Source organism: Lissotriton helveticus, chromosome 3_1 (genome assembly GCF_964261635.1).
Source record: "Lissotriton helveticus chromosome 3_1, aLisHel1.1, whole genome shotgun sequence".
NCBI lineage: Eukaryota > Metazoa > Chordata > Amphibia > Caudata > Salamandridae > Lissotriton > Lissotriton helveticus.
Genome location: NC_136061.1, coordinates 1920961360 through 1920989332, shown reverse-complemented (window position 1 = coordinate 1920989332; position 27973 = coordinate 1920961360). Strand labels below are relative to the sequence as shown.

Sequence of the window (27973 nt, the reverse complement as noted above, 5' to 3'; positions counted from 1 at the left end):
CTCTTCGAATTTAGATGATACATCTATATGTACTGAAGATGGTCTTTATCTGTTCTGAAGGATTAATGTTGGATTATTCCCCTTCGTCGACTTGGAACACCCCCCGTGTACGAAATGCTAAATCCTCGATATTTCAACAGATGTATCTAGACAATAGTGTGTATTGCTTTTCCATCATTGTGTATGATCTATGATCTGCCAGGCAGACAAGGTACAGTGTGCTGTGCTGGACTGCTGCAGTTTATAGAAAGACAACCTTTGTCTTGTTTACTTGTTTACTTGCGCCCTACAGTTTTGTCACCATTGCAAAGTGCACTCCTTAGGCCCAGGACTCTGGGCAGTTGGCCCAGGAGAAAGTTATGCAGGAACATTTATTATTCACCAGAAGTAGAGCTACCAAAGGAAAGTAACATTTTCCTCTGTGCATTCGGCCGAACGTGCAGTTATCTGTTTCGTATATACAATGGATATGTGAAAGTCAAATTTATTCCTATTGCAGTTTTATTTTCATTGTGCTTTTTGGGGATTTGTTTATAGCGTGGGTGTGGGCCTTGGCCAGTGGAGTACATTACATAAGTCTGATGTTATTATTGGATGCAAGGTTTTTACCGGAGCATTTTTTTTAGGTTGTAGGTATTGCTGATCCATCTTCAATAGATGTTGTACAACGTGTTGCTGGTGGGACATCTTAGTAATACTCTTAAAAGTGTAGTTTTCTCGGTTTGTCTTTGACAGGTACTGTCGTCAATGCTACAAATTATTCAAAAGATACTGTGGAAAATAATAATTACTGTGGTTTTATTTCTCCGTGTGGAACTTGTGACTGTTAATGCTGTGTTCTTTAGTAGACAGACGTGAACACATCCCTATTATCGGTCTCTTTTCACTAGCTACTGTGTAATGCATTTGTAGTGGTTTACCCTGTGACGATAGTTCTTTCTACATGTGATTGTTGCTGGTTTGTCTATTTTTGATAATGTGGAACAAATATTTGTCATTGCTGAGTACTGAATAAAGTCTCTTGAGAGTCTGTTTTAGTTCTGTTTTTGTGTCTACCAGATTGCATGAAACATTTGGTAATTGCCCTTAGTTTATAGGTATTATATCATTTGTATGCCATGATGTTCCAGATGCTGTCAACCATATACTATGCTATTGCATTTGATCTTTGACGTTTTCTCTTTTCTCTAGAAATGACTACAGATGTACCTGGATCAGTGAATTTGCCCATCGCTTCAATGGCAGCAGGGCAGGTGAGGATGGCTGGACCGATGCCCGCCAGAGGAGGAAAGCGACGCTCCGGGTAAGCCGCTTCCTGCTTATTTGTGATGGTACTCCAAGGTCCCCGGCAACATCTTATGATATTTGCCATTCAGGCAAGGAAGAAATCATGACTGGTAAAATGGTTATTTTAGCTTATATCAATATAATACCAATAATATAATAATTCCCTATAAGATCCAAAGCTGACCGGTATAAATCATTCTCCTTGGTATAAATGTCCTCACACACACATTCAAGGCACTACACAACATAGGCCTACCGCTTAATTTGAGCCAGTGGTTGCCGTTGGGGGCCACCCGCACTCAAATTAGGGGACCAGCATTTATTTTTTGGCATCTGACAATTACAAGTTCAAGAGAGGGAAAAACGCACAAAATGGAAAGTCTGAGCAAGAGAAAAATGGAAACCCTGACACAAAGGGAGAAAACAAGAACCTGCACGAGTGAGATAAATGGACAGGGAGTGTCTGGTAATTGATTAAAGAGGTTTGAGGTGGATTTAGGACTGACAACCTTGGTATTCGAGGTTCTGACATTCAGTATCTCTGGCCTCGGATTCTGAGTACAGCCCTGGGCACTGGCACTCCTTCTTTTACAAGTTGAGCACTACCTGCCTACCTAGGAGGCAGGTAGTGGGATGTGTGCACGTAGGAGCTGGACTCCTACAGGCACACATCCCACACAACACTAAAAAAAGATACGCAGGCTGAGCCTTGTACATCACTCCTAAAGTGTGGAATGACCTACCCACTACACGTTAAAGCCTCCACGTCACTTCTGGAGTTCCGCAGTAAGCTGAAGACCTGGTTGTTTGAATGACCCACAGGCAGGATAGTAAACACACCTGCTCCGCTCCAGAATACCCTCCCAGGTGATAGAGTACTTTACAAATACACGCACCATAGCATCCTGCACATGCTTTTAAAAGAGAACTTTGTATATTTAAAGAAATAAGCTACGTCTTATTTAGATGAATACATATTGCAGTTAAATGTTGCGAGCGCTTTCTGTCAAAGATTAATAAAAGCAGCCAATGCAGAATATACTACTACTCGGTTTGCTGCATCACCTTCCTGGTCGAAGAAAACTTACTCATTTGGTAAGAAAGCGGTTTGGTCTTTTTCCCTTCTGTCTGATTTTGGACTTAAACCTCTAAAGTACTGAATCCCCCAGTTATAAGTCGTTTTTTGATATATGGGGTAGCTAACAATGACACCTGAATAACTGTATGCACCCTTTTCCTCCTGCTAAGTGGGGTTCTAAACATACCCATGGTTTGTGGTTTCACACTGAGGGGACCGAGAAAAGTTTTCAAGTGTTGGCAGGGAAACTCACCCACCCAGACATTTATTTTAAACTAGATACAATGGAAATCCAGGGTGGTGTGGCTTGTGTCCCGAATACGTGGAAGCAAGCAATTGTTCTCCCTCTTAAGCAAAAACCAACAGCAGATTTGAATCCAAGTTACACAACACCCACATACCTCAAAAACATTGCACTCCCTCAGGGGGTTCCATAGGGCTCAAGTTTGAGCCCAACTCTTTTTAATCTTTACATCGCATCCTTGGCGGAGATTGTGGAAAAACATGGTGTTACCATTCTGTCCTATGCAGATGACACGCAGCTTGTCGTCACCCTGTCCCATAATTCGGTGGAAGCAGCCAGTAAGTTTACGTCCTGCCTGCAGGCCTGGTTTTTTGGATAGCAAATAACTGCCTTAGACTGAATGGCAGTAAAACAGAGATACTAATGGTGGGAAAATCCCCCTCCATCTGGTCCTCAGCATGGTGGCCACCCAGCTTGGGCCCTGCTACTAACCCAAAAAAGGAGGTTAAAAACTTAGGAGTATGGCTGGATCCTACTCTCTCCTTTGAGACGCACACCAGGAAGGTTGCAGGGAAGTGTTTGGGAACTCTTAAAATGCTAAGCAAAACTTTGCCCATTCTCCCTACTTCAGCCAGGAAAATCCTGGTCCACTCCCGTGTAACATCTCAATTGGACTACGTAAATGTCCTATATTTAGGAGCAACAAAAAAATGTCTTCATAGGCTGCAATGTATCCAGAATGCGGCAGCCCGCTTAGTTCTGAACCTACCCACAAAAGCTTCCTCCAGGAAAGCTCTTGATTCCTTACGTTGGCTGCTTATAAACAAAATGATTCTTTTTAAGGCCCTGTGTATCTGCCACCTTAGCATGCAGGGCAATGGCCCGACTTACCTTCTGGACTTACTTGTCCCTTATAACCTAGTACTTCATCTCAGATCGACCGGAACGTACCTGGCTAAAATTCCCAAAGTCCAAAGAGCAAGAATGGGCGCGCGCTCATTCGGCTGCTTAGCAGCTAAAAAAGTAGAATGCATTGCCTCTGTTCCTCTGCACTGAGTCATCGGAGAACCTTTTCCGGAAAGGATTAAAAACCTGGCTTTTCCAGCTTTGAGTTCTCTGTCACTCCATCTTCCCTTGTTTTCCAGGCCTGGTGTTCAGAAAGGCATGTCTTGCATAGATCCCACCACTTTTTCTTGCTGAGAATGCACTATTAATGTCAAACTATGGGTGACAAGTCTCCTCTTCCTCATTTATGTGACAGAAAATTTCACCCTGGAATACACTGGGTCTTTAATTTTTAGAAATGTCTAGGATTGGTAGGGGTCCTTCGGTTCAAGCTGACTCAAAGCCTAAATACAACAGCCATACCCAATTGGAAATGAAGAGGTTGGAAGTTCTTTGAATATAGTGAGATGCATTCCTCACAGAATGAGTATCTGGTCTTTGTGGTTGGTGCCCTGTGGCAATACGGGCTGGCACAGTACCCCAATCCTTTTCTCACTTGTTGGTTCTAGTGATCTTGGTGCTTCCAGGCCTCCTAGAGTGGACATATTGGAGGAAAATTCCCTAATCTGTCCGTAAGAGGGCCAAAAGACACTCTGGGACAGGGGGAGTTGTTGGGAGCACCCAATGCCAGCATAGGTCGGCCCCTCATTCTATATCTTTTTAAAGAATATTTTATTTTAGTCTATTGGATGATCCCCCCCACCCCACCACCAAATAGGCTGATTAGCCCCTGGGGTGATAGAAAGGCCACCAGACTATCATAGAACAAAGTGAGAAAATGAATGGGTACTGAGCTGGCCCAACCTGGGATTGGGCTGCTCCCCCACCCCCTGGACATCCGTCTTTCTGCGCCCCATGCAACTTGGATGATTCAACTCCAATATTTCTGTCCCATGAAAACAGAGCCTACTAGACATAGGGACTATCTTAAAAAAGCAATGGTTTGAGGTGAACATAACATAACAGGTGTATTTGTAATGCACAGGATTACCCAAAGGTGTCCTGGCGCTGAGTAACAGATGTTTATTGTTACCCAACTCAATGGTACTCAGTTTATCGACCTCAAATGGATGAAAGGCTGAGTGGACCTGCCGGGATTTGAACCTGTGACCATGAGGTCCCTGCAGTGGCTGCTTTAGTCCACTGAGCCACCAGAAGGCCTGTGTAGGCATCAGGTCAGGTACCACCACAGGCACCCTATAGTCATTCCCTCTCCTCCGTTTCCCGCAAGGAAGCATAGTAGAGGGTGTATATGCTCTCTGATGGCCCATATATCAAAACTGTGCCCGAAGAAATCTAAATATTATCTCACTTTCCTTAATGGCTCCTGAATTAAAGATCTGTGCTCTAAAAAATTCTCTCCAAGCTTTTTACTTATTGAGCTCTGTCTTTTTGAATGAGCTGCCTTTCAATCTCAGATTTGCTTTTCATTTACACTTTCCAAATTGGTCATTATAAATTATTTTTAAGAACAACACACTAAACTGTTTGTTGTCACCAGAATCTCAATGGCAGGCCATCTCAGACTAGGGATTAAAAAAATGACAACAGTCCTTACTTGAAAAACAGATAGGGAATGATTCTCCCTTACATGCAATTAAAGACCCTACCTAAGCCTTGATCCAATATTTGAGAATCTACACTTGCTATGCGATATGCAAAAGGCTTGAATAAGTGTTAACCACAAGATACCTTTGTAGCGGAGCGATAGAGCAGGGCAGATTTTATTTGACCGATATTTGGCTGTATGCGTTTATAAACTTGTGTAAAAATCTTAAATTCCACTCTGGCCTTTATTAGCTGCCGGTTTAAAGCTATTAAATTATCGTGTTCTAGAGACGTAAATTAAGCTAAATGGCAGGCTTTTTAATAAGCTGAAGATGTGATAGCTGGTGATGTGGTAGCTGGTGGTCGGTTAGGAGCAAATTCCTCTCCTGATCCTGGTCAACCCCAAATTTCCTGTCTAATGGAGAATACCACAGCAGATTAATGTCTTAATGTAGGCCTTGCTAAAGACTTGTGGTGGGCTTCTGGCTCCCTCTGGCACACCTTTGGGGCCCCAGGAACTGAAGAGGCCCCTGGTTGGATTTCCATCAACTGATCCTTCATTGGTACTATACTCACTCAAAGAAGAAGCTTCCACTTTGGCTTTCAAGTCCTGCACCAGGTCCTTCCATGTCAATGTTGGTACTGGTGCAGCATGTGTATTTTAATATACCTATCATGCAGTATCACAGCTATTACCTGCGGTTGAAGATAGACCAGTTGCATTTTTAGTTTGATGTGCTCTCTTTTGGCCTTGGTTTTCACAAAGGTGATTGTGTTGGTCATGGCCCATCTTCGGAGGTTTGGGGATTTCAGCCTTCCCCTACCTTGATGATTAGCAGCTAAAGTCAGGCTTGCCACGGTCTGTTTAAGACCACCTCCAGACGATGACGAACCTTCTTACATTGTTGGTGTTCACTGTCAATGAGCTGAAGTCACACCTAACTCTTTTGCAGAGACTTCCATTCATTGTAGCGATCTTGGATGCATTCCAGTTCCGGGTCTTTTCTCTTCTCTGCTGCAACAGCCTTTGATCCCAATGTTTCAGCCTCAGTCTTTGACCACAGAGAGTGCAACTCTGAGACTTCTTAACCCCTTAGCCTCCAGCCAACTCCTTGTAAGTTACAACAGGGGGCATATGCAGGTTCTAGTATAAAATCTGAAGTTCCAGTGGTTCCATCATCGAGGAGATCTGATAGATGTGATTCAGATTTCATAGGTGACCGGTCATGATCTTCTGTGGTAGCTGGTTGACCGTAATTGGTTCAGTGGCATGCCTCTCTTTTCACCAACCAGAGGCTTCCCTGCTGAGATAGGGAGGTAGACATCAGAGGTCTTTGGCTTCCAACAGAAGGTCGGCTACACATCAAAGCCAGACAAATTGCCCACAACTCCAACAGACTGAAGGCCTTGCGTCCATCATGGGGAGGCTAGTGTGGATTCTGTCGGACAACCTCATCGCCATGTAGTATTGTAACAAACAGTGCGAAGTGCGATCCTGGGTCCTGTACCAGGAGGCTCGGTGTGTTTCTCTAGTTGGCTGGTGCACCAGCACATTTTCCGTATTATGAACAACCTACCTAGGTCCCTTAATGTCAGAGGAAGCAAGTTGACCAAGCAGTGTCTGGCAGATAATGAGTGGCGTCTACATCCCAAGGTGGCGCAAGACACCTAACAGCGGGGAGATCTCTAGCTAGATCTTTTTGCTACCTTTGGGAATGCACAAAGTTGAATGTTTGGCTCATTAGAGTTTCCTCAAGAACACTCATTAGGAGATGCATTTTGTCTGGAATGAAACACAGCACTTCTTTACGCCTTCTCACCCTATCCTCTCTTGCCCTAAGTTTTTTAAAAGATCAGGAATGACTGGGCCCAAAACATCCCAGTGGCTCTGGATCGGGCCAGGGTAGTGTGGTACCTGGACCTTCTGAGCATGAGCATCTGTCCTCCGAACAGGCTACCACTTCGGGAGGGTCTTCTGCTGCAACAACAGGGCAGGGTCCTCCACCTGAATCTGCACAGTCTACACCTTCATGCGTAAAGATTGAACAATGTCAGCTGACTGGATTTTACATGCTGCCTGGGTTGATGGATGTCATCCTTGCCGACATATGCCCTTCCACAAAATTAATTTATTACGGGTGCTGGGACAAATATGTGGCCTGGTGTGGTGGTGCCTTTAAGACTTATTCTTACAAGCAAAACTGTTGGGCAAACTTTTGTTTAATCTTTGGCCCAGCAAGGCCTAGCAGTGGGCACTATTAAAGGTTATTTGGCAGGCCTTTTTATGTTTCAGACCGACTGTCCTTGTTTAAATCACCTGTTATGGTGAGATCTATTACACCTTACATCCCTGGTAGGCTCACTGACAGTTCCTAAGATTCCTAGATCATGATGGGACGCGTTTGCCTACCTAGCTTCCAAACTGGTTAACTGCTTACCTATTCGATTACGTCTACTGGACCGAGAACTTCCTTTTAGAAAAGTCCTGAAAACTTGGATGTTTAAGAGTTGGCCCCATACCATTTCTGTTGCAGATTGGCTGGCGTCATATTGGTTCTAGCACAGGGAAACCTCAGGGCAGCCTTGCTCTTTATAACTTTAAAAGAATATAATAGAAAAGAAGTATCCATCAGAAGAACAAGTTACTTCAGTAACGTTCTTTCTGGTGGACACTCTATCTAACCGCAGTTCTCATTGCCCTCCCACCTTCCCATTCTATGGAGCGTTCTCTTTTTAACATCGTTAAAGTTCTCACTTTAGAGACCATCACACTGGTAACAAGATTTACACATGTTCTTGTGAGGCGGTACTGACCTAAAAAAAAAAAGAGATGCACAGCACTACATAGTGGCACGCAAAAGCACTGCTGAAGTAAAGCTTCCAGGTTCAGTTTTGCACCTGTTGAGTATTCTAAAGTGAGGAATCCATGATTCAAGTACTCACCTGAAAATGGTAAGTAACTTGTTCCTTGCCTCCAGTTTACACCTCTTACCTCGGATCTTGCTGCTCTTCATGGACCTAAACACAAGCACAGCATCTGTGTGTTTTAACTGCATCTTGGTCGTTCTAATCCGAAACAAGCGGTCACAGACCCTTCAGTGCTCCAGAACTCATGATTCTGCCAATGGGGAACAGTTCTACAACTGGCTTCCAAGTACCCAGAAAATACAGAATACGATTATGACAATATCCAACATTCTCCTATTTGGAAACATCTCGCCACACCAAATGCCTTAATTAAAATATACCTGTCAGTCTTGCCGCATCAGGTCCCTGAAAAAAGAATGTCCAGGTGCTTAGGAGAACTAAGTGTTAAACAAAAAGCAATCTACTGCTTCCGTCTTGCAGTCAAATTGCTGATTTTGCATCAGAGGCTGTTCATTTAGCAAGCCCACCTCTGTGCCTTTTGCGTATACCCCTTGTTGTCATGGTCTTAATGTATCTGTAATGATTATGGAAAACTGGTAATGTTGATTAATCTTTTATTGAAGTTATGCGAAAGGCTAAAGAAAAAAAGAGCGACAGGCAGGTGTATCCTCTCCCTTCTGGACCGTCTTCCAACCACCACAAGAACACAGTCCCACATTCCACACGTGCACCTGCTTCTACAGGGAGTCTCCTTTCTTTGTGCTTCTGTAACCTTGAGTGCTCCAAGGGCATGTTCAGGGTCAAAGAGAACGTAGGCGTGTAACAACTTGTATAATGCCACTATGTTTTTAATTTTAAACTCACATTCTTATTAGTACCACTGTACCCTGTGTATTTTTCAGTGTATCTTTAAAAGCATGATTATTACATAGTAGAATTCGCTTGAGAATGAAATAGCCTTTCCAAAGCGATCACCATTGTCCCTTCTCTACTGTATTCTCCTTCAATTCTATCTGTTTTCCTGTACTCCCTAGACCCCACCTTCCCCATAGACGAGTTGTAGAAAACATTTGCTTCTTAGTCCAAAACCGATTGATAACTTTTAATCTTCGATCATACCTGCACCATAGGCCCATCTCCTATAGATCACTCAGGAGCTTTAGGCTATGGCCTCATTCCTTTTACAAAGACTAGACCATTATTGGCCACACCTGTATTGGTGTACCCTTCCTGATCCTTGGCTGTCTGTGGGCCTCACCTGCTCCCTAAATCTTGTAAGCTCCCTAGAGGTTTGTAGGCCTCAGCTCTCCCTAGATCTCCCTCTCCCTGGACCACGTCTGCTCCCTATATTTCTGAGGACTTCAGCTGCTCCCTAGATCTCTGGAGGCCTATCTGTTTCCCAGTGCTATGATTTGATCAGAAGTACAAAGCTCAGTATCTCTTGATGCCTGAAAATTAAACTGTTTTCCCATTTCGTAAAGTGTCCCAGTCTAGTTCAGCATCATTACTGTTTACGAATACATGACTGTAGTACTTGATTGACATCTCTGTATTTTTAACCAGGGAAGCATTGTGCATATTTGTATCCTACACAATGCATTGAACACCTCAAAACGGTGTTCTGTTAAATGTAACCATTCTTTGACGTTTTAGGTTCCCTTGCGTTCTGGTCTCCTATGAATTGGGTCATTATTGGGAAGCCTATAGGTGACATTGTAACATGGTCATCCAAGGAAGCTGTTTTAAGTACATTGATTTCATTATTTTGCTGTGTGCCTGTAACTTGTTTCTGTGTTTAAAACACCATAAAACTATGCTTTTTCAATCACATTGTTCTAACTTCCCCAGTGAACGTTTTTCATATTTCGGTGTATTTTAGATCTTCCTTGGAATCCCTTGGTTTTACTCTGTGCGTTTTTGGGCCCCTCTGCTCGCCTGACTTGGGCAAACATCATGTGTATGCATCATGTGCCATGCTCCGATCCCCTCACCTGCATATTAATACACTATGTATCATGGGCTATCCTGCGTTCTGCTTAATGTGGACATTAAATGTAAAGTGCTTAGGAAGACCTTCGTAGCTTCTCCAACCTGAACACGTATAATCTACATATTTGGGCCGTACAATATTGCCATTTTCTCCTCGGCGTTCATGATGGTAGTGTGCAATGGCAAAGCTTGATTTGTATATGTTTTTCTTCCATACATTAAGTAGCCATCGATCTCTTGTAGATTATGATTATCATTGACTTGGCTTTCCTTCAACGAGGCTTGTCTGAGAGGCTGTGATACCACTGAGATGTGTCAATCTCCTTTCCATAGTGTATGAGCTCTGACCTGGAGTCCGCAAAGGGAAATTGCTTGAGGAGGCTGATACTCTGACGCAGTATTGTATTTCCCATCGCACAGACATGGAACTTAGAGTTCAGAAGGCAGTTGTTGGAGAGGAAGTGGTGTGAAGTGGAGGTGGAAGGGACAGGGAGTACTCAACAAGACTGAGAGCTTACCATGCCCCTCCTGTTGAATACTGACCAGTGGTCCACAAAAAGGGTGATGGTTGTGGCACCGGTATCACTGCTCACTGATACTTTGCCAGCTGCTGTCCATTGTAGATGTGCACCGAGGTGGAATTCACATTTATGGACTTCTTGTCCATAAAAACATAACCAACATCTAATATTGAACACTGAAAATGTGCATATAAAACTCATACTAGGACGATTAGCAAATATTAATTGCATGGCAGTTTATTAATTGCTCTAAAAATAGTGCTCCTGCAAGCTAGTCCGTTTCCAAAACCAGTAAACATTCAAAAAACCTATGCAACGACTGGATTCTGAGATCATTTGTAACCATTTTCAGATGCAAATTCTGCACTTTTAGTGCTGATGGACATAAGAGCATTCATTACATGTTCTAAATAATGGACGTTGTTCATATTGACATTGGAGATGATTTATACAACTATTCACATTGTAATGATTATGGAGTGCACCAAACGGAAAAACTAACAGTTGACACTGTATACTTAAATAGGGCCATCCCATAAATAACTTATCATTCCAGGCTCTACTTTAACCGCATTAGAAAAAAACGGTGATTATAAAATACTTATCTATTATTTCAGTTACTATTATAAATACTTGTCAAGTTCACCATAGACTGCTCCTTCAGGATAACTGCAACTATTTGTTGGCAATCAAAGTTTAGGTTATACTTTTCAAATAATGTATTCATTTCATGTCTAGATTTTTTCTCATAATTCGTGCCACTCCTTAGCCTAACTAAGGCTACCAACGCTTCCCAGGGAAATCATAAACGTTATGCACGCGATCTCAATCTTATCTTGAACTGTACATAGCCCTAGTCTAAATCAATACCTTCTATTACTACGATGGACGGTAGCCTTAGAGTGTGGAGCTACGCTCATCTTTCAAAATTCCTAAAATCACAGAGTCCCTCTGCGTTCAATCCTTGTAGCCCACCCAATATAATCACACAGTTTTTGCATAGTATAACTTTACTAATGGTGCTATCGTTAGACCACAGTCCTAGTGATTAAAAGGTGGCAAGCTTGTCTTGGCTCATATTGTTCAAAATTTTCTCATAAGCTCAATTGATTGTTCAAAACAACTCCCAGGTATTTATAACTGCTAACTGCCTCTAGATTCGTATTACTTGTGAACAACGAATGAAAAGCTTTTCAATCCTCCCAACATCTATCTCCTCAGTTTACTTTATATTGATTACCAATATGTTTTGCAAGTTCCATGACATTAGCTCTCAGTTAATAAAATGACGCTGGAGGATCATGAATGAAAGGGGAGAACGAGCTGGGCCAAAATGCACCTCTGTTGAGACAATAACACGCAGGAGCTATTGACCCTTGCTCCCCATGACACCTCCACATTCACTGGTGCCCAATTATTTGCGTGAAATAACAATTAAGCATGAGAAGTCTGTTGTGGGATTTACTTAGAGAGCCTGTGCGACAAGCTAACTTGTTGATATGCCAACAGGCTGCTGGAAGACGTCTCCGTAACTATGTCCATTGAACACACTAGAACACCAACCTCTATTGAGAGAGGTGATGAAGTCTGCGCTTTCTCGCCATGTGTGATGTCTAAAGCCAAAGTTTTGTTACTGAAAGAAACAAGCATTTGCAATGCAATAGGTCTTGCATTTACGCGAGTTTAAGCTATTGCCATTTAAAATGACAATGCCTTTTATTTATGTTTTAAAAATCAAAATAAAAGGCATAGCCATTTAGAATGCCAATAGCTCAAACTTGCGTAACTGCGAGACAAATCCTTGTTTTTTAATGCACTTCGACCACGGCTTCAAATCATTGCACAATATAACCACGACATGAGTTAAACTACTCCCTCTGCTTCTGGTGGCCCCATCGCTCCACGTGAAAATGTGTAGAATCACCTCAGCGCACACCAGACTTTACCAAACCTATTTAAAGACGACGGTTGTATCTTACTGATCTCTCCTCCTCCTCCCACACTTCCTCATTTATGGCGCAATGATATGTTGTTTGTAAAGCCTACCATGAAACAAATATCGGCTTTAACATTACAGAAAAATAACTTACTACATTTGTAAGATAAGCTCCTATTGAAAAATAAACGAATCAAACCTTTTGATACAGTAGCACACACACTGCACCACCGAGCACACAAGTGATGCTCGGTCCTCTATGAGCACAAGAATGTCAGCAGCTCCTAGTGACGGACACACAGAGCTGTGAGACGCCAGCCATACTTACAGCCTCTCATCGGCCCGCTCTGATCTTAAAAGCCCCAGGCACCTGTGGTGAAGTTGGCCTTGGCCTTCAGAGCTGACGCCACCCTCTCAGTCCGCCGCTTTCTCCATCACACGCCGACGTACATCTAAAGCACTTTTAAGATCTGCTGCACCCAGAAAGGAAGGCTTCTAAAATGGGAAATAGTGCTAGAGTGGGCCCGCTGCAGGGCACGCCGCAGGAATTGGGCAAGCCAGAGGTTTCAAAAGGCAGTGTGGCATGAGGCGGGGTTGCACCTCTTGTGGAAGGAAGGGCCGCTTCGGCTGCAGGGGTTTAAATGTGGGTGCATGTATACTTGCCGTAGGGCGGGGTATCACAAAAGCAGAAGGGGCCTGATAGAGGGAGAAAAAAAAATAAGAACCGAGTGAAGAAAAGAGAAAGTAAATACCGTGCGGCAACGAAAGCAAAGCGCGTGCACATGTTTTGTCCTTAACAACTAAAGCAGAGCATATGCATATGTTTTGTCCTTAAAAACGGAAGCAGAGCGCATGCATATATTTTGTCCTGGGTGCGCACAGACACAGAAGGAGAGCGCATGCATATGTTTTGTCCTGAGTGCGCACAGACACAGAAGGAGAGAGGGAGCAACCGAGCAGAGCCGTATGCGTGCACATCTCCTATCACCCGTACGCGCACATCTGCTGTGTCTTCAGTAAAGCTGTTAGACAGAAGAACGCGTGCACATGTCCTGTCCCCCTTCGTCCACCAAACCAACAACAATAGGTCTCGCCAAGGCGATCAACGCATGCGCTGCATCGCTAGGCTAGTCCTAAAAATATAGAGACTGATATAGGAAATTGAGGCTTGTCATCCAGTGCTAGGTAAAGTGCTTGTTAATTTAGTTGACGAAGGGGCTGTTTCATTGAACATTTACATGACCGGAATGTGCCAGGCTTAAAACCTGGAATCTGGGCCCAACACCAGGAAACTTCATGCCATTATGCATAGTATGGATTTTGATACTTTATGCTTTTAATTTTAATATGTGTGTTTCCTCTCTCTGAAATATTTCGATATGTAGAGTCAAACATTCAAGCTCGTCCTTTTGTTGAACTTCACTACTAAAATTCCACACGGTAGTGTCAGAAGAAAACGTTATTTTATGTGTGTGCTTATGTATCTGGCTCGTTGTACATCTGTTTGAGTGTGTCTTTCTGGGTGTGCTTGTAATTGCACTAAGGGAATCGGATTTTAGCATTCTACGTCTTCTACAGCCCTATTTTGTTTTTGGGTAACAATGTTTATATGATCATGAGGTAGTCCTGAGTTGGGAACAGATTTTGCACTTTCTGCTCACTGCTGGTCTGAAATTTGTATTCAGGTCAAATATATAACTGACGTGATAAAAGTGATTAAGATAACAATATGTTTAAGTTATACCCTGAACCTGCTACTCAAGGCTTAGGAATCTGCAGATACCATGGAAATTGATTGTGTAAATACATTGCCTGACTTAAGTGTTCTTAATGCTTTATACTATAGGCAGATTTAAGAATGTTCAGTCTTTCACTACACAAATGACCATGTTCAGGCCTAGACCTTTTTTCTCTCTTCTCCTGCCCCAGGGCTTCAAATCAGGATTACAGTTTGATTGTTGCTTATTCCAGGTGAAGTGTTTACATAATGAATATTGCAAATGTATGTATAAATTATTATTTAGATGCCATTGACTTTTAAAACCCAGTGTGGTATCCAAGGTCTTGGACTTGTTGTTCCTCCATGCCTGTAGGGTGCAACAATATGGTACACATATTCTTGCTTTAAATGATCCTACCCGCTGCTTGTCACACTAGTATCTCCCTTATATGCTCTTGCATTTTGCAGGTGCCTGCGTACAGGGCACGAGTCGAGGGTACAAGCTGGTAGACGCTGTCTACCCTGCTAAGGCTGCCCGACAGAAATATGCTGAACAAATGACACCGGGGCACATTCTGATGCACTTGCATGTTGTCTGTGTTTGTTCCGAGCAGCAACGTGCAGGCCGGGAGGGAGCTTTGTTGTTATGAATTCCATCTGTGCCCAAAACAAAGGCCGAAGTTAAGGGGTCATCAGGCCTCCTTTTGTTTGAGTATCCTGGCTGAGAGCTCTCTGGAGCCTCACACCTAAAAGCAAACTCAGTGGAGGGGAAGCAAAGGCGCACAGCTTGTTACTATTTCAAAAAGTACTTGAGAGGCATGCTTTTGACTTCGTTTTATCCCATGCACTATAAGAATGTCGCATGTGCTGGTTTGTCACAGTATTTGCACAAATAACAATTTAAATAACAGTATTTTGTTCAATTTCTTTTATAGTTCTACTCATCCAGATGCTGGATGTCAGAGCACTTTACATCACATTACATCATATACATTGTCAATAAATCTTGCAAGTGTGTAAATCAATCTATAGCATGTGTTACATAAGACAGTGAGGGTTACATGGTGTAGTAGTCACATGTCCCTCATAGCTCCCTGTTCTATATTAGAAGGACTATAATTTCTAAACTGCAAGTAACAAAAGGAGCTTGGTGTTAAAAGCAGTAACCCATTTACCAGTAACAAAAGGAGCTTGGTGTTAAAAGCAGTAACCCATTTATCTAGCTACATAAAATAAAAATGTATCATCTGCATATTACATGATGTGCTTTACAGGAGACATATTAATCCTTTATGCTACTTTAATTAAAAACCGGGACTAGATAAAACCGAGACCTCTCCAGCAAATGTGTTAACCTCCAGAGTTATTTTTCCATTATTATTATTCCCTGAGATTTTCTGGGCACACAAAGATCTCTACAGCTGGTGCCTTAACTTCATAACATATTATAAAATGCTCTACAAATCTATCATTTCTACTCGCGCTGGAACGTGTATTGCTTCAATATCTCTTACCTGGCACGCTTTCTGAGGCTCTGTTTTACAAAGTTCTTGACCCCCTAGAGACAATCTTTCACTGTTTACATCTGTTAGCAGTTGTTTAATTGGCTACTCTACCTCTGCCAAGGTGGTCCGCTGCCCTCGTTCTGTTCCATCGTTCTTGAGGCATTGGACACGTTGCCACACATTTTTCATGAAGTGGCTCCAGCCCGCTATGGATCTTTATCTTTTAATCACAACGTCTATCATTGGCTAATATCCAGAGAAAGAAATATTTTAGGAGGCCTAAGATGGGTATCATCTAACTCTGTTTTCCCTAGTGGCTTTCCTGAAGAAGGCGGTCCTGTGCCGAAACGTGCGTAGATAGATGATCGAAGAAAAGCCACGCATCTTCTTAGTTCATTGTATATAAATACCCAACAGTATTAATTAATTTCCTTGAGGGCATTCTTCAAATAAGTTTGTGTTCTCTTGTGCACCTTGTTTTCAGAGGTTGGATAAGATCAGTACGTTTGCAGATATGAATGAAGTGTGGATGTGATATCATTTGTCTGTATTTTGTCAATTTGAACTTCAAGATCTTAACTTTCTATATTTTAATAAAATTCAAGTTTTTAGTATATTCAACTCTTGTATTGCCCTCCATTGTTATAACTCTGTTTTGAAATTTAGGTCAATACACATATTAAAGAGTTGCCTCAGGTTTCTGTTCATTTAGGGCAGAACAACCACTACAGTTTTTGGATTGAAAAAAGGGTGTGGACTGGTGTATGCTAGCAGAGAAGGTGATGTAAGAATGCTGGGGTGTCCCAGAAATGGACTAAAGTTTGGGGACACTGGAATGCATATCGGGGATATATCTGTGACCAGATCCGTTCAAATGTAGGAGAGGAGGCCAATGACTGATATCGTGCAATTTGACTTGCCTTTTGTTCATGCGGCGGATGCGGGAGGTGGGACTAATTCTTAATGGCAAACAGTGATAAATCAGTGTTACACTTAAATGTTTCAATGTGTGACTGGAGTTGCTGCATGGTTTTTATTTTATAAAGATGTAACATGTTTGTGCAAATCTGGATGTAACTAGACTTTACTCAAACCATGAGGGAGAGATAGGAAAAGCTACTTGAGGATATAAACAATGATACTAATTTTGTTTTATATGTGACAATGCACAACCTGCGTTGTTTTGTGTTTTACAATGATTTCAATAAAAAGATTTATATTTAAAAAAAATGTTTCAAGCAGGCTTTGACGGTTAACCTTTTGTCTATACAGACCAGTGTTTGAGTCCAGATGAGTGGAAGAACAAGAGTAAATATTATGAAAAATATTTAGGGTTTCCTGTTTTCAATTCCAATTTGTTGTTTTTTTCCCTACTGATTATCAAAGTTTACTTTTTTTATGCCATAAAATATCACAGTGGCAGTGATTTTGCTTTTATTACTATTTCCATACATGCCAAATTTTTAGAAGAGGAATCCGGAGAATGTATTTGGACCGTGGACTTCTTTTTGATTTCAAAGTATTTTATTATTTTTTATAAACAAGTACATTAGCATTCTTCTTGTTACGAGGTTAGCTGTTTATCTAATCCCCTCTACATTGACTTACTGGGAAATTAGGAAAAGGAAGATAGAATGAAAGAAGCAGGAAAGAAAGGGGTGAAAGGAGAATACAAGAGAGGTTCTGTAGCAATGAGCCTATGGGTTGCACACTAACAGCTGGACCATTGACTTCTATGGAAACAAAGGCAATTTAAGGCGGTACACTGCCAAACCAAATCAGGAGTCTCCCAATGAATCAGATCAATTGCCACGTATGTATTTCGTTTTTAGCACAAATCTTGCATTAGCCATAGAGTTCAAACACACTACAGAAACCTGTATGTATACAGCTGATCGCAGAGCAGTTAGTCTATGTAGTGAATTTTTGTAACAAATGTACCACGAAATTCGTGATAGTTAAGTTGTTCTGTCTTACCTATTTGGCCATAAACAGGCTGTATTTTAAGCTAGCATGGAGGACATCTGTTGAAGGGACCTGTGTGTATCCAGTAGGTTTCAGGGTATAATACGGGAAAGATAACGCTGGTGGTTAGTGTGCTTGGTGGAGTGAACTGCATGTCTGGCAATTTCAGGATGCTTTTTCTCTGTTTTATATGGCATAGCATTGCTGTTTTTGGTCCCCACAACACAACGTCTCCTCTGGTGTACCAATATTCGTTATTCTTTACCTGAATTTCCCCATTTTGCATCTATCTCACACTTCTCTTTGTCTCCGTGATGTAGCCTCCATTTCATCTCTATTATGCTTTGGAGAACTGGTGGAATGTGCATGGGCTAGAAGACAGTGTATTAGTAAGGCACTGCAGGAGTAGTTGTGCTGAAGAGGGCACATTTGATTTATAGGTTACCTTGGCAGTGACAATAAAAATAATTGTATTAGTTTTCCATTAATACAAACAGAAATAACATGTTGATCGGTTTGGTATCTATGGGAAAACGACTTGAACATTTCATATTTGCTAGGGTTTCTCATCCGGGCATAGTCCTCAGTCTTGGTTTGAGATAACATAAAGGGTATCAATGTGCTGGAGCAGGCATGTCGGCGTGAAACATGAAGATGCTGTGTGTCAGCTCCAAAGAGTTAGTCGCAGAGTCAGGTCTTCAGCTTCTTGTGGAAGTAAGGAAGCACAGAGGAGGCTTTGATGTGTTTAGCGAAGTCATCCAGGTTTTCAGTGTGCTGTAGGAGAATGCTAGACGTCCTGCTCTGCTTTTGTGGATGTGGGGGAGGGTGTTAGTGAGAGTGAGGCTGAGCGTAGGTGTCTGGTGGGTTGGTGGACGGGAAGGTGGTTGCTCTTGTATGTTGAACCTATGTTGTGCAGAACCTTGTATACTTGCATTAGGAGTTTGAATAGGCAGTATTTGTGTATGGAGAGACAGTGGAGGTCTTTGAAGTGTGGAAGTGTGGAGCGATGTGGGGGCGTTGTGGGAGTTCAAAGATGAATCATGCAGCAAACTGAATGGTCTGGGATAGGTGGAGGAGGTGGTTGGAGATCCCGGTGTGTAGTGTGTTGTCAAATTCTAATCTGCTTGTGACGAGGGCTTGCGTGACTGTGCGTCTGGTGTTTTGGGGTAGTCATTTGAAGATCCTGTGGAGCATGCAGAGAATGAGAAAGCAGGAGGAGCTGACCATGTTGACCTGTTGAGATTACCGTTTAGAATGATTCCCTTGTTTCTTGCATGCATGCTTGGTTGGCATGGGTGTGGGTCCGAGCTCTGATTTGCACTAAGTGGAGTCCAAAGAAGAGTTATTAATTCCCGAAGATCTGCACTTAAGTTTTGTCAAAGTTTGGTTTCAGGCAGTTAGATATCATTCAGTCTGCTGCATTGATCATGCAGTTGGGGAAGTTGGTTCTGTTAGTGGTGGACTTTTCAGTCATAGAAAGGAGGAGCTGGGTGTCATCGGTGTAGGATATGATGGAGGTGCATTGTGACCTGATGTTGTTAATGAATGGTGTCGTATAGATGTTGAGCAAGGTTGGGCTGTGCGATGAGATCATAAACTTGGGTTCCGATATGTAGGGTTGTAGTCTCACTTGTGATCTTCCTGTCAGGAAGGTGCTTATCCAGTTGAGCCTCGATCCTTCGATGCCTCTGTTCTTCCAACAAGTGTGTGGTGGGAGACTATATCATAGTTAGCGGAGAGGTTGAGTAGGATGAGGGCTATGATTTCTCCTTGGTCCAGTATTCTGCGAATGTTGACTGTGGCTTCGATGAGTGCTGTTTTGGTACTGTGGTGAGGTCCATTAGTTAGTGGCATTCAAGCTGGTTGGTAAGTTGTTTGTTGATTGCTTTCTCCATCAAATTGGCTGGATATGGAGCAGAGAGACTGGTCTAAAGTTGCTCAGTTTGCTGGGGTCGGTCGATGGTTTTTTGAGGAGGGCGTTGAATGCTGCATGTTTTCAGTCTTCTGGGAAAGTGGCGGATTTTATGGAGGTGTTGATGATGTGGGTGAGGATGTTGCTTATTTGTGGTCCTCCCATGTTGTAGATGTGGTGGGGGCATGTTGATGTTAATGTTATGTTAATGTTATGTTAATGTTATTGGTATTTGTAGAGTGTTAAATGTTACCCGAAGGTGTCCTGGCGCTGTGTGAAGGCCTAGCAAAGACTAAGTCGATGAGGGAAATTAGCCAGATCAGTTAGAGAAAAGCCATGTTTTCAATGACTTACTAAAAGTCAGAAGATTGGTCAAGCTTCTCATATGTAAAGGGAGGGATTCCATGATTTGGCCGCATTAGCTATGAAGCTTCTGCCACCCCAGTTTGCTCTTTTCACTCTAGGGACGGTCACAAGTTTTGCCTCAGATGATCGGAGTGCTCTCTCTGGTGTGTACCATTGAAATCTCTGCTTTAGAAATTCGGGACCGGTTCCATGAAGGACTTTAAAAACCAGGAATAGCGACTTGAATAGATTTTGCTTCCTGACCAGCAGCCAGTGCAGTTTTTTGAATTTTGACGAAATTGATTCGAAGTTTGAGGTGCATGTAAGTGTTCTGGCCGCTGCGTTCTGTAGCATCCGTAGTTTATTCAGTGCATGGGTCAGTTGGGGCCCCTTAGCAAACCACTTTCATGATCACTGTGGTGTCTTCAGAGAGTGTTTTCCATTCAGTCAAGTGTGTGTCTTGGTTGGTGGTGGTCAGGTTGGCGATGAGATCTTTGTGCTCTGACTGTTGTTTAAAGTTGATGTAGATATTTTCTGTTTTGCTGTGAAATAAATTACATACATTTTTGCAGGGTTCCTGTGATGGTGTTGATTTTGGCCTAATGGGTGGTGAATTATTTGATGATTGAGAATATCTCCCTGCAGCTGTTGGAGCTCATCTCTATACGTTTGGTTAGTGTACTTTTTTTGGCGTCTCTCAGTAGTTGGTGGTAGCATTGAAGTGTGGCCTAATACATGGTCCTGGCATCTGCATCATGATTGGATCTCCATTTTCTTTCTAGTTGTTTGAAGTGGCATTTAGATTACTGGAGGTCATCTGTATACTGGCTGTCTTGTTGGTTGGTTCTTCTTTGTTTCTTTTGATGGGCCCGATCGGGTCTGCACAGTTATTGATCCATTTGTTGAAGTTGGTGATGTCCTTGTCAAGGTTGTTGGTGGTGTTGGGCCTCTTTTACCTTCTTCCAATTTGCCTGGGTAGGTTGATGCAGGTGGGTGCGTTTGACTTGTGGTGTGATGATTTGTATGTATATATAATGGAGTGGTTGGTCCATGTGACCGGTGAGGTTGAATTGTAGGTGATCTTGTTGCTGGTGGCGAAGATTGGGTCTATTGTATGTCCTATGATGTGAGTGGGCTCTGTGATGAGCTGGGTGAGTCCGATGTTCAGGCTTTCGAGGAGGGCTGCAACATTTGCCAACCGATTCGTCACTTGCTACCTTTCACAGAGAATACCCCGACCCAGCCGCCCTCTAGACCATCTATTTATGGCCATACCACCTACGTTCCTTTCAGGAATATTACTCATAATCTCGAAGGTTCTTTCAATGGCCCAAAATCTTTATAAATATCTGGGAGCATCCTAGTTCCTTATCGGGAGTATCATCTGCTCACAAACACCACATACACCTGGCCATATTCTAGCCCAATTTGGCATTTTAAGTGTCACATTGTCAATATCTCTCCTGGCCACCATCAGTGCAATATTACAGAACACAAGTGTATACTTGGTCAGTGTTCGATTTCCACAGCTACCCAAACACACCACTTGCTTACTCAAATGTATTTCCATTTCGATAACTATTACCATCCAGCAGTAAATCTCTCGCCAGAAGTAATTTTGGACATTTCCATAGCATGTGGAGCACTCCTGCAAACATCTATGATTATCCAATCTGCCCATTTTGAACAGTCTGCTTGTGGTGTAATCTGGCCAGTGCAATATTGTGAGCTGGATCAACCAAAACCCAGCCTGAAATGTTACCTCCATGTCCAGCTCGCATCTGCCTTTAAGTCTGGACAGGCGTTGCTGACAGTTATTTGACATGGCCACTAGTAAGCACTTGCTGTGGTCAGATCCCAGCAGCATCTCAACTCCTGCTTGTGTGTCCACACGTGAGGCCGACTTGGATAATGCCATAGGTGCCACAATGATGTTAAAGGAGGTCCTTGATGAAGACTAAATGTGATTATTAGGGACATCAAAAGTTTGACATTAAAGTGTCAGGTTTCGATTTGTTTAATAATTTACCACATGGTTTTGATAGTGCCCGCCAGCCTCCAAAGGATACTAAAGCAGGAAAAAACCTGTGGTTTCTAGTTGAAACCTGACTTCAGAATCAGAAATAACTTTCTTTGATTATAGCAATATAATCATAAAGCCAAAAACAGCATGAACAGTTAGTTATTTAAAATATAAGAAAATTGCAATGATTAAGAATGCTAAAACATAATAGAATTCCGATGTCGTGCAGTAGATTGTAAAAAAGGCTGCTACAGCAGAACAAACATTGATACTCAACAACATTTGTGAGAAGCATAGAGCTGGCTTACATTGATGACCATCATACTTATGAAGCACTAGGATTAAAAACGTTTAAGAATAAGGCAGGTAATAGTAAAAATAAAAACATAAAATGCAGCAGTATCAGGTTTCGTCACAAGGGCAGACACAAACTTAGTCAGTGCCATATTGGCCCAGCAGAAAAGGCAACAATCTCTCACAATGACAAGCCTAAATCTAGTCAAAACAACTCTCTCTCATGCACCCATCTCCATTAAAAGATGCAATTCAATTTTCACTGTGGTCTGAATAATAGCGTGATTCCTTATGGTGGATTTTGTTAACTTCTGCATCTTCTTTGGATATTCTCCTTTGGATATTCTCCTTTTGTTCATAAAAGATTCCTTTTGCTAAGGATTTATCAGATTTACGTATAGAAAAGGGATTAGTGAGTAAACTCGCCTGGTTAAGTCTCTCAGGACTAACTTAATATAAGACAACCAAGGTATTTTTGGTTCATTTGCACAGTTTAAGCAATCAACAAGAATAGCTTTGTTCAGTGTCACTTGATGATTACTCCATACTGAGACCTATAAAAGTAATGAAGTTATCTTGATGAGATCTTCAACATTACGCAACCCCAATTCTATATGGCTAAAAAACTTTATGAAGAACTGAGGGGTAGGGAGAGAATGGAATGGCAGAACCAGTTCTTCTCAAACTGCAGTTTCTTGGTGTCTATATATCCCCACCATGTCTGCACCATAGGGCACAATGGGAACACATTGCGGACTATAGATACCTATAATTGGTGCAGTGGGTTCACCACCAATATTAGATGCATTGTAAACTGCGTCAATAGATTAAACTTTTTTTTGTCTACCTGGCAGGCAAGGGCGCCAATGAGGTATCAAAATTGAACATGACACCTAGATAAGGAAAGTGCTACACTTTCTCCAAAACAAAACCCTTCGCGTAAATAGTGTGAAATCTTGAGCTGTTGGTACCATGTGACATTACGTCAGACTTAGTAAAATTTCTTGTGATGTCTAGATCTTCCATAAAGGACACAAACATGTTTACTAAAGTTCTCAACACCTTTGGGGTATATTCTAGTAGTACCGCATCATCCACTTATAACAAGGCAGGTATACTCCCAATCCCAATTACAGGCATGTTCTGGCCACTCTTGATCAAAACAGAATTACAATTTTTAATATACAAAATAAATCGAATTAGGGCCAGGACACAGCCCTGCCTCACCCCACCTTCAAGGTTAAATGATTCTGCACGTTCACGCTTACTCCCAAACCACACCTTGGCTGATAAACCCAAAAGTAAAACAGCTAGAAAATTCACAAGAGCAGTTTCCAGTCCAGTTAACCTAAGATGATGCCATAATTTGGACCTATTGACAAAGTTAAAGGCGTTAGATAGGTCCATGAATGCCAGGTACAACCTTTAGCAATAGTAGATTTGATTAAGATAAAGATCAGGCCAACTACGTAACAAGATCTGAAGATACATTGAACACATTTAACTGAATCAGATAACGAAGAACCTCTACAACTATGGTCTTCAACCTTTGTAAAGCAGAACCCCTCTGTCATAAAATATATTTTCCAATGGGCCCACAGCCGTGTTTGGGGGATGGGAAAGGCAGTTGGTGATGCAATGACAATAGTGCTTTGAAATTCTGGGCCAGTGGAAATGAATGGGGGCATTATGAATACATTGCCCTCATTATTCTCGTGAGCCCCTCGCTTTCTAATGTATATTGCTCATGGACCCCTCTCCAGTCACAGGTCCATCATACATACTATCCCATCACCCAGAGATCCCACACTGCACCCATCTGTCATCACTGTTAAGTTTTCTTACATGTACATATTCACCTTGCACGTCAGTGTGTACCTTTTCTGTCACTATACACCTTTCCCATCACTGCCCAGTGTTCCTACTGCTGTCCACCTATCCCATCGCAGGGTTCTTCCCAATGAGTTCCCACCTCTCTCGTCATTGCCTCTCCTTTCAGTCAGCATTTATCCAGTCACTGACCACGTCGTAGCTCACTGTTCACCTCTCCGGTCACTGCTCCTCTCTGCTGTCACTGCTCCTCTCTGCTGTCACTGCTCTGCTTTCTGGATAGCATCCATTTCTTTCATAAATATACACCATGGCTGTCAGCGTCCACTGTTCCTGTCACTACCCACCCCCTCCATGACTGTCTACCTTATTCATCACTGCACACCTCTTCTCCCAATCGATGGCCACTTCCCATCAGTATCTACCCTCTTCATCAGAACCCACCTACTGTGATTACTCGTGACTTCTCTTAATGCCCACTTTCTCTACCAGTGCCCTATCGCTTTCTCCTGTCAAAGCTCACCACTCCTATTATGCCTGCTCTATTCTCATTCCTCTCCCTCATAGTCTCTTATCGGTCATTGCATGCCACTCCTACCTTATTCCCTGTGTCTTTGCACTGCCCACCCCAACCATGCTGCCTCTCTCACCTTCCAGTGTTCCACTCTTTTTGTTTCCCACCATTCCTGTCACTTCCCAATGATAACCCCTCTTGAATCTCTACCCACCAGTTTGTGCCGCTAAAAGGTTGGTAGTGCTGGGATAAGAAGTGGTCTAGCATGTGGCTGTCTCCATAAAATTTTCAGAATTCCGGAGGAAGGATTGCCCCTTTTGGATTGTCTGTTGAAACTGTAGCTTCCTTATGAGCTGCCTTCCCAAAGTACATCTTTGCCTCATCTCTTTGTATACCTGCATGTGGACTCCGCTATTGTGGGTAATCTCGAGAGAGCAGAGGTGATTTCTCCCCAAAATGAGTACATCTGCTCTTAAAAAGAAGACTTAAACAAGCTTAATCCATACAGTAACAGAGGCAAAGTTATTATTGTCATTGAGTGGGATTGCCTTTTTTTTGGGTTCTTCATTTTATTTTTAGCATTTGTTCTTGCTCGCCATCAGCATTGGTAAATAAAAGCTGATGGGCATAATGTTTCTTTGTCGGAATCATGTGAGTCCCCTAAACGCCACCTAAGCATGGTGCCTGCCCTCATTGTAGCACTGGGGTGCACCCTCCACAGGTTGAAGACAACTTACGAAGAACAGTACCACATTACTGCATCACCGCCAGATGAAAAATCTCCATATCACACACAGGTTCCAGTGGGCCATTTTATAATATGGTGTCACCATTGCCAAAAGACAACAGGAGAACTATTTCCTCATTGAAAGATGAGTGAATAATCCAGTATTTACCTACGTTTAAGAGAGGCTCAAAGAACTCTGCCTCAGTGATGAGACATGCATGCCAGTGAGAGTAGAATTTAAATTTAAAGGTTTGCCACATGCCATGTTTTATTTTGGAGGTAAAGTTAATCCTCATTCTGTAGTGCCCACCCAGTTTGAAAAGCATTTGTTAGCCTTGGTGTCACTGATGGGCCACAATCGGACAAAGAAAGCCAACACCTTAATGCAGTGGGGAAGAGGATGGCATTGGTGCATTGCAAATTCCAAGGCATTCTTCAGCTGTTATGATCATTGCCAGAGGGATGAACTGGAAGAGATGCTCTAACATCTTTCAAGAAAACATTGGAAGTGGACAGATTATCATTTCAGATGCAAGCATAAGTTTCTTTCTAGATGGGGCAGGTTACAATATACTTCCAAATTATCACCAGCACCATTTTTAGGTCTCGTGGCGTTAACCGCGGTCTCGCCAGAGACCTTTTGTTAGCGACTCTGCTTTCCAGGAGACAAGACTGGCCACGCGCATGTGAAAGAGTCAGAATTGAGCGGGCCACGCGCACGCGAACGCGTGTTCCATTGAGCAGCTTATTGTTCCCTTCCAATGCGTGCTTAGATAGACAGTGCTTTCACTTTGTTTAAGTTTCGTTTTTACTGCTGTCCAGATGGCTCTGGGAGTGCGCGGTTCGAGCGACAGTGTTGCCAGCTTTCATTTTCTTTTTACACACGCAGAGACATACACATACGCACACACACTAGCGCACATACACGCACGCATACACACGAGCGCACAGAGACACCGCCCCCCCGCTGCACACACGCAAGAGCGCGCGCGCACACACACACGAGCGCACACACACCAGCGCACAGAGACACCCCCCCTCCCCCGCCGCCACCCCCCACTTCAACTAAGCCCCACTCACCTCACTCCGGACTTCAGCCGCCACCACGGGGCTCTCCCTCGGGCATGGGAGCCCCGCGTCATCACTGCTCCTCTGGCCGGGCACTCCGCGGGCTTCCAGCAGAAATGGAAGTCCCGCCCCACGGTAGGTTTCGGCAGTGCACGCGCACGTCTATTCCTGCTTCCGCTCATTCCGCTCTCTCGCCCTGGGGTCGCATATCTGGTATGGGTTTTACCTTTTTTTTACAATAGCGATCGTTTTTTTGTTATTGTTATTTATGTAATGCGAATTTGTATAGCGCGAATTTACCCGAAGGTGTTGCTCGTTATTACTGATTTGGCCACAGAACAGCCTGATAGGGGGACATCTTTTTCCGACTGCTGAACACTTTGTACGTTGTGGGCTGAACTCTCCTCACGACCCGTGTGATGCTTCCCGAGGGCTCCTGCTGCGGGGCAACAGGTGGAAGAGAGCCCGTGAGAGTGAAGCGGCGTCCGGCCTGCACTGCATGGATCCTCTCCCAAGCTTAGTCCCGAGCTTAGACTTAAACATGCAGCTGAGGCAGCAAAGTCTTTGCATTGAGAAACTTCACTGCATTTATCCAGCCAGGCTGCCCCCAGTAAAAAGAAGGAAGCACCGTAACAGCTGTGAGCCCGTGCCTAAGGTGCATCATCAGAGCTGTGTGAATAATAACAGCTGTGAGCCCGTGCCTGAGGTGCATCAGAGCTGTGTAAATAATAACTGCGTCAGCCCTGTGCGTGAGCTGCATTATCAGAGCTGTGTGAATAATAACAGCTGTGAGCCCGTGCCTAAGGTGCATCAGAGCTGTGTAAAAAATATCTGCGTCAGCCCTGTGCGTGAGGTGCATCATCAGAGCTGTGTGAATAATAACAGCTGTGAGCCCGTGCCTAAGGTGCATCATAGCTGTGTAAATAATAAGTGCGTCAGCCTCGTGCGTGAGGTGCATCATCAGAGCTGTGTGAATAATAACAGCTGTGAGCCCGTGCCGAAGGTGCATCATCAGAGCTGTGTGAATAATAGCTGTGAGCCCGTGCGTAAGGTGCATCATCCGAGCTGTGTGAATAATAACAGCTGTGAGCCCGTGCGTGAAGTGCACCATCAGAGCTGTGTGAATAATAACTGCGGCAGCCCCGTGCATGAGGTGCATCATCCACATTGCTCAGGTCACCCAAATTCCTGCACTCTCTACCACACTGCTTTCAAAAATAGCATACTGTTGCACACACTCTCACTGCTCACCAATTCAAAGTTTGCTAAAAATGTTATGCACCGCATTGTCATACACAATGTCAATAACTCAAACTTTAATGCTGCGAGACCTATTGCATTGTAAATGCTTGTTTATTTTGCCACACTTGGCTATGTATTTTCAGGTCCTACCCGGAGGTATAGCAATACCTGTTACAATTAATGTTCAATGGATCCATGTTTATGAGGCTATTGAAAAGATTATTAAATACCCCAATATAGCTAAACCCTCAGGTGTCCTTCAGCAGCCACATTCATTCCAATGACAGCAACAAATACTCTGAGAAATCTCACCCAAGAGACTGGCTTACTAATGTTCCCCCTCCTTTGAACA

At 43.0% G+C, this 27973-nt stretch overlaps 1 protein-coding gene across 1 annotated transcript in view; it reads left to right on the top strand.

Annotated features, from left to right (window-relative positions):
- Nucleotides 1–27973, top strand: part of ARNT2 (aryl hydrocarbon receptor nuclear translocator 2) — a 677642-nt gene that overhangs the window by 117962 nt on the left and 531707 nt on the right. Inside the window, exon 3 of the mRNA XM_078682932.1 lies at nt 1192–1303. The gene's annotated coding sequence lies outside the window, so the exon portion shown is untranslated. The remainder of the gene's footprint in view (nt 1–1191; nt 1304–27973) is intronic.